This window comes from Canis lupus, chromosome 7 (assembly GCF_011100685.1).
Source record: "Canis lupus familiaris isolate Mischka breed German Shepherd chromosome 7, alternate assembly UU_Cfam_GSD_1.0, whole genome shotgun sequence".
NCBI lineage: Eukaryota > Metazoa > Chordata > Mammalia > Carnivora > Canidae > Canis > Canis lupus.
Window position 1 is genome coordinate 6152101 of NC_049228.1, and position 8327 is coordinate 6160427.

Genomic DNA, 8327 nt, shown 5'->3' on the forward strand with positions numbered 1-8327 from the left:
AATAATTGTAGCCATTGGGAAATATTGAACTTTAGCAACACAATCCAGAGTTAGCCTTTACATCTTATGGTTTAGATAAAGGCAAAGCTGAAAAAATATTTAACAGTTATCTTGAAGATAATAATATGAACAGTAGGCAAATTGTGGGTAATGGCATTTTCTTATAGGATTTATTATTGTTTTGTGTCCTGTTGTCATGAGCTTGAATAATTTTATTTTTCCCCAAGGTAAGCCCTCCATTGAGATTATACTTTGTGAAGATTGTGTTGCTCTTGAGACTGATGCTGGTTTGTTCCTGGATATTGTTCTTGCTTACCACAGAAATTTGCATTTTATTATATTTAACCTACTATCACCATCAAATTTCTTAGAACACCTAAGCATAAATAGTTTTTGTCTTACCACACCCTAGCTTTTTTGGTTGGTTAATGCCAAAGTGGAAATGCCTTATTTTCTATTCAAACAACTTGAATGTGCCTTCACCCCCTAAATTAAAAATAGCCTCTTCTGTAAAGTCAGTGCTTCCTTTGCAAACTACCCCAGTGGTGGGACTGGTTCACTTTCATACTCCATGTGCCTCAATGTTGAGAAGTATTCTTTTCCTTACTACCCATTGCTTCTACTTCCATCCATCTCAAGTTTCCCATATATTCTTTAAAAAGAGTAACTATTATTTTTTAACTTTTTAAAGATTTTATTCATTCATGAGAGACACAGAGAGAGAGGTACAGACATAGGCAGGGGGAGAAGCAGGCTCCTTGCAGGGAGCTTAATGTGCACTCAATCTCTGGACCCCAGGATCACAACCTGAGCCAAAGGCATACTCAACCACTGAGCCACCCAGGTACCGCATAAGGGTAACTATCCTTTCACTCTAGTAGGGCAATTTACTAAAATGTTTTTTCCCTATAGTGTTCTCTCTGTCTCAATTCCAAGCAGGTAGTCAAATTTTGGTCTTCCTTGCTACAGAGGAGCATGATGACCTATGGAAGCAGAATCACTTAATGTCAACTTTCTTTCTTGCTATTCTTCTCTGATGTCCTTTGCTCTCATCGTGGACCAACTAAGCTATAGGGAGGGAGGTAGAAGCAGAATCAGGAAGAGAGAAGACTCCTGTGAACAACAAAGAAGACAGATGTTGCTCAAAGCCTCTGATCCAAGGTATCCTGACAGTTTCTAGGGTAAGGAGGTAAGGACTCAGAGGTGAGTGATGGGAGGTACAGTTATATTTTGCAGCTAAGACTAGCAGGATTGGTTAAAGGATTAGATGTCCAGTGAAAAAGGAAAGAGGAATTAAGGATAACACCAGGCATTTTAGCCTGATCAACAGGAAGAGGGAGATTGTCCCTCTTTCCTAACATTATTTCCCTTGGGGAAGACTTCTGTAACAGAAAGATCAGGAGTTTGTTTTTCTACACAGTAAGTTTGATATGCCCTTTAGACATCAAAGTGGAGGTGTTGTATAAATAGTTAAAAATACAAATCTGGAGCTCTGAAGAGGGTCTAGACTAGAGATACATATTTGGGAGTCCTCAATAAGAGAACACATGTCAATGAACCCAAATGAAGAAAGCAAGCTGGAGACTTACACTCAACATTAGGGTTTACGATATGGAGGTCACTGGTAACCTTGAGCAAAGCTCTTTCAATAGAGTGGTTGTAATGAAAAGCCTAGACTGAGGGGTAAAACAGAGACTGGAAGGAGAGAGATTGAAGATAACTAATACAGATGAATGTGGACAACTCTTTTGAGAAGTTTTACAGAAAAGTTCAGGCAGAGACATGTTTGCTCAAGAGAGATTGTATTTTAAAATATGGGGGAAACTGTATCAGGTTTTATGCTGATGGGATATGATGCAGGAGAAAGAAGAAAGAATTTCTAAAGCCCTGGATGAGGTGAGAGGTAACGGCCTCCCTCCTGAGAAGTGGTATAGCTAAGTGGTAAGAGCGTGGATTTTGGAGACAGACTGCCTGAGCTCGAATAGGACTCCTGCCTTTATATAACTGTGCAACTTTAGGAAAACGCCTTGTCTATGTACCTTAGTTATCAATCTATAAAGCGCCTCTCCATCTGTAAAGTGGGAATATATAGAATTTCTATGAGAATTAAGTTAAAAAACATAAAGTTCTTAGAATAGTGCAAACCACATAGGAAATACTCAGTACATTTGAGCCCTTGCTAGGGCACAAATGGAGAGGAATCTAGAAGTATGTAAAGCGGTGCTGGAATGAGATTCGTTGTATGAAGTTACCTTTCACAGCACCCACCACTCTACTCTGCAGGCCCAAACCTGTCTACGTATGGAATATCGGGGTTTAGGAATCCTGTGTGCTCTGCTTTCCGTCTGATTCCTATATTCCCAGTAAGTCTCATTACAGCCAACACCCTTTGTCACTAGTATTGTGATTCCGCCCCAGGGAGGTTCCTTTTTGTTCACTTCAGAATGACCATGAGTGGAGGTCAGGGGCTCCGTTCCCTTGGAGTGTACAGCTGTTGCTGCCCACGTACTGCCCATGCAATTTGGGGCACCCAAAAGCTTGAATAGCCCAAGGTCTTCTAAGTCCAGGATCTTAAGTTCCTTGACTATTCAATTCCCTCAAAAATTTAGTGGGTTCCTGATCTCTTTGTTTCCAGTACATACTATGGGACAGTTGCCACTGCCAAATAATTTACTAAATTAAATTCTCAAGCCTGATCTGTTTCTTTGCCTCCTACTCACCATCTCATTCTTTGCCTCATTTCTGCAGGTTCTCACTCATGGAGGCTTACTTCCTTGTGTGTGCCTGGTTGCCTTTGACTGTGCTACCTGTTGCTCTTTGCAGACTTGCTTGCTGGGATTACCTAAAGCATAGGGTGAAGGTACTCTCTCCAGGGATACTTTAGTTTGCCATCCACCATATTTATTTGGCAGTATCATTTGGGCACTACCTTAACCCATGTTTAAAGTGTGGGCTTCCCTGACCCACTCAGGCCTTGTGAACTTGGACTGACAATCCCTCACCATGACTGGGCAATCACCACAAATTCTCAGGGTTATGTTTTTATCTTTGTATTCATTTTTATTTTCCTCTGTTCCATTCAACGGAATGGCAACCTTTCCTGCAATCTTCCAGGTCTGGGTTCAGAAAAGGGAGCCTTACTTTTGGTTCACTCTGAGCCTGAGGCTAGAGTCCTTTATAAGTCCAGGGCAATGCTGGGACCCCATAGCTGATAAAACTCTCCACCTTGGATGGGCGCTGGACCATGACTTCTGTCCTCTTGCCCCTTGAAATTAAAAGGATAAACGTGAGCTTCCTGATATCAACCCTCAGGCAGATTTAATTTTCTTGCTAATATTCTCCCTTTCTTTCCTAGGTTCAGTTTTGCAATCAGTTATCTCTGACAATCCCCATGCTATTTTGTTAGCTTATCAATGGGTTTAAGATAATTTCTAATGTTTTAAATCCCATTACCTTGGTTGCTTCTTAGTAATAAGTCCAAATCTTAGGCTGCCACTGTTGAAGTATAGAATTCCTAAGCACAATGTAGGCTCTCATCACATAACTATGAAAAATGAAACCGTTGAAAGAAAAGAAAGATACAATGATACAATACATGTAATACATGTAAATGTAAAATATTGAGTCAAAGAAAAACATATACTGTTGACCTTGAACAACATGGGTTTGAAGTGTATAAGCCCACTTACATGTGACATTTTTTTACAGTACAGTACTAAAAATGTATTATCTCTTCCTTATGCTTTTCTTAACATTTTCTTTTCTTTAGCTTATTTTATTATAAAAATACAGTAAATAATGCATATAACATGCAAAATATGTATTAATTGACTATGTTATTGGTAGGGCTTCTGGTCACCACTAGGCTAATAGTAGTCATGTTTTGGGGGAGTCAAAAGTTATATGCGGATTTTCTACTATGTAGGGATTCAACCCCTTACCCCTGCATTGTTCACAGTCAACTGTAATTTCAAATGTTATAAACTGTGAATAGTTAAAACCATTTCAAACTGTACAAGAGAAATTTCCCGTTGACAGTTACCATCAAGATTTTGAAAGGATCGTTAAAGGCTCATAATCAGGAATTATGTAGAGCATTTCAAGAACAAAACTCCATATAAAAAGTTGCAGAAAAGCTACATGGATGAGAAAGCTGAAGGTTGGCAAATTGAACACCAATAAAAAATAAATTTATTATTTAAAAAAATTGAAAATATTTTATTTGGAAATTTCATATGCATTCAATATACAAAGCCTTTCCTAATTCTTGTATTTTATTCTTATCATAACTAGTGATAGTTTTAATGTGATGAATTTTTTTATCACAGTTTTCTTTTTGTGCCCAGATATGAAAACAATTGGAAGTATTAGGAAAGGGAGAAATCAAGACCCAAAGGAAACGTGCTAATTAATAAATACAGAATTAGCTCATTTTATTATTGAGTAAAGCAAATATAATACAGGCCAGAATACATGCAGGTGCCCAACAAGTGGCCACAGAGCTGGAGAGGACTTTCTGCTCTGTTTACATGAAAGTAAAGCTACTGTTGCTCTACACCATCCTAGTTTTTAGCTGTCTGCAGGAATTTATTTTGCATCAGTCATGACATGGAGTGTACTCTGAGACTCCAGTCTTTCCTAATTCTTTATCAAGCTTGTTCTGATGTTCTGATCTTCATAATAGTTTTTAAAAAGGCGTTTAAATTTATTTATTCATGAGAGACACAGAGAGAGAGGCAGAGGGAGAAGCAGGCTCCGATGCAGAACTCGATCCCAGGACCCCAGGATCATGACCTGAGCCAAAGGCAAATGCTCAACCACTGAGCCACCCAGGCACCCGTGATCTTCATAATTCTTTATCAAAATCTCCTAAGTTTGCCTCTGACAGTCTAACCAGTTCTTCTTATGAGTCATACCCTACAGCATTCTTTAGTGAGCTTAGGTTAAGCTCAGTTTCCGTACGGAAGCACTGTTCTAGGTAGCCGCACTGAGCCCAGCAGCACAGGAGAATAGCAGAACAGGCCTAACTCTGACTTCGAGGAACAAACTTCTCTAGAACATGCTGTTATTTCCATCCACGGTTTTAGTGACTGCTGTGAACGCTGTCTGTTGTATAGTCTGTTGTATAAGCTGACGGAGGTGTCAGCAGCTGTCTGCTTCTGCTTTTAGGGTGTTTGGAAGATAGAATGCCTATGGGAGCCCAAATAGGAATGATGCAGTGTAGGGGGAGCTGGAGCCTCAACTGTGCACAGCGGCAGCATCAAGCACGGAGCATTATTCCTGGAGAAAACTAGAAAGATTCCCACACTGGAGCTGGCAGGCACAGAGATAGGGACTGGGAAAGGAAACAGAAATCAGGCTGACCAATGGAAGGAGCCTCTATGGATTGTGATGCTGGTCATCCCCCTTCTCTGCCCCACCAAGTATCGGAGCCATGGGCAGATGCTGCATTTGCCTTCCTATACAAGCAGGGCTGCACTGAGTGTGTACAGGGCCGCAAGCAATTTGTTTTTTGAGAATCCCCTGTCTATAAATGCAATGAGGCTTAAAATTAATTTTTAAATTCATGGTCCCATATGAAGTACAGTCATTTATTGATGAAAATTTAGAATAATAAGTAGAGGGAAGGGGCTTATGTATCTGTTTATTGTCTGATCAATTCATAGTGTTCAGGTGCCATCTCTATTGGTTTGGATCCTAGATCCCCCACATTTTCTTAGTACTAAAAATGCCCAATGTGCTAATCAGGGTAGTTTTATGTCTTCTAGTGGCAGGAAAAGATGGCAACATTGTGACTACGCACAATGCTATAGTTCTTTAGAACCTATTTATATTTGTCTAGGTCTTCTTATTCCTGTGGTTCCCTAATACCATTTACTACTTTTAATCACATCATTATTCATTATGTTGATCATTCATTGCACCAGCTGTGAACCCTGGAGCTTCCAATGACATTCAAAGGTTGTTACTGTGCTTCATTGATGATAACACAAATGCAAGTGTTATCCATTTTCCAGGCAGTGAAAACATAAATAATACTTCATTTTCTATATGTGTTGTATTTACCCCTTGGAGTTTATGGTATGCAGTGTGTCTTAACCTATGATATGACTCTTTAGGTCATAATCATTGCATTCTTGGAATGGGACCTCTTTCAATGTGGACTACACCTCCGCCTTCCATCATCTCCATCAGCTGGGAGAACAGGCAAGGGGCCTGTAGATGGAGTGAAAAAGCAGCCTATTAATACAAAGATTACTCATTTCTTCCCAGCATAGCCTAATACTGATCAAGGACAGCATGGCATCTCCTCATGAGTTGGAGACAAGGGAAGGCATTGAAAGGAAGGGTCATTGGCTTTGTGGAGCAACAATCTGGAAATTTCTAGAGAGAGATAGAAATGTCATCACTGGAGATTTGCCTTCACATGGACCAGCAGAGGGACTGGGCGACTGTTCTGGGTGCCCCCAAGGGGGCACAGAAGATAAGAGCTACCGCTCTCACCATCCTCAGGTGCCATATTCCAAAGGTGCCAAAGGTGGCACCACAATTGGAACAAATAGATGAAAGCTGTCACAGGGACCTATGCACATATTCATCAGTCCCAGGGCAGGTGTCGATTGCTAGTCTAGAGCCCTAAACTAGAAGGATATAAATAATCTCTAGTAGATCTAATCCAAAAATAACACACAAGCACAGTTTCTTCGATGCAGTATTATAGAAACAAACACATAAAATATATTAGTTACCTACAAACCACTAAAAACAATTGGGTCTTTGCTGATTCAGGAGGAGCTGCAGATGTAATGGAGTCTCAATGGTCATTTCATTGTGGGAATGTTGAGTTATCATTTGCAAGGTGGCTGCTAGGGACTGACTTGTGTCCACTCCAAATTTCATATGTTGAAGCCCTAACTCCCCACTGTGATGCGTGTTTGGAGACTGGGCTTCGGGAGGCAATTAGGGTTAAGAGGTCACAGGAGAGGGCCCTCAGGATGGGATTGGTGCCCTTATAAGAAGAGACACCAGAAAGCTGGCCCCCTCTCTAGTCTCCCCCACTGACCACCACCATATGAATACATAGTGAGACAGTGGCCAAGTGCAAGCCAGGAAGAGAGCCCTCACCAAAACCAACCATGCTGGCACTCTGATTTTAGGATTCCAGCTTCCAGAATGGTGAGAAAATTAATTTCTGTTGTGCAAACCACCCAGTCTATGGTATTTTGTTATGGTAGCTCCAGCTAATAACAATAGCTAAATGTAGCGTTCACTATTTATTTTGTGTTTGTTTACAGAACACTTGGTAATTTTACTCCCATTATATTTTAAAGGGACATTTTATATATTAATTTTTAAACTGAAAAGTATATTGAGATCTTTAGCAATGTGATTTTGTGCAATTTTTTTTAACCTTTTTGTTTCCTCATCTATAAATCTGACAGTAGAACCCTGTAGGATTTTTGTAAGAATGAAATCTGTCAATATTTGTAGGGTTCTTAGAGTAGTGCCTGGCACAATATGCTGTGTATTTATTACATTAAATATAAGTAAAAATAAAATGCATTTCTAATCATATTTATATGTATATTATAGCTTTAAATGTTGTCTTTCTACTATAAAAACTAATTTAGGCCTACTGCCTTCCATGGTTGTTTTTCTTCTTTGGCCTTTTCATGACTATTAATTATTGGAGTGTTGATGATTAATTTATTGTTTTCAATAGAAACACTGAGGCCTTTAAGCTGTAAGTTTTCCTTTTCTTCACCCAAAACCCCAAAAAGGATAGAAAGTATTTATACCAGTTCAGGAAAAACACTTTCATTTTTAATTTAGATTTTTCTACAGCTAATGTGTATGTATTCTATTTCCCCTCTCATCAAAGTGTACTATTATCTTTAGCCAATGATATTAGAACATTTAAATAAACCAGTATTTTTATTTGGAAGGCAACATTTTCTTTTCTTTCAAGATTTTATTTATGTATTTGACAAATATAGAGTGAGAGAGCACAAGCAGGGAGAGCTATAGGCAGAGGGAGAAGCAGACTCCCCACTGAGCAGGGAACCCGATGCAGGGTTCGATCCCAGGACCCCACGATCATGACCTGAGCTAAAGGCAAATGCTTAACCAACTGAGCCACCCAAGCGCCCCTGGAAGGCCACATTTTCAAATAGAAAAAAAAACATGTTAAGGCTTTGTCCCCTGAATATTTATTTCTTTATCATATGTAAATAATGGTTGTCTTTACAAACACAGTGACTGCAAGATAGGTGCTTCTGTTTTCTTCAAACTACAGAGGTTTTTCTTTATTCTTTTTTTGCTTTAAT

At 39.5% G+C, this 8327-nt stretch overlaps 1 long non-coding RNA gene across 1 annotated transcript; it reads left to right on the forward strand.

Moving 5' to 3' along the window:
- Positions 1–930: 930 nt before the first annotated feature.
- Positions 931–7945, forward strand: LOC119872656. The gene is made up of 2 exons (XR_005361569.1): positions 931–1189; positions 6120–7945. It is a non-coding gene; the product is annotated as an uncharacterized LOC119872656 (long non-coding RNA).
- Positions 7946–8327: the final 382 nt, after the last annotated feature.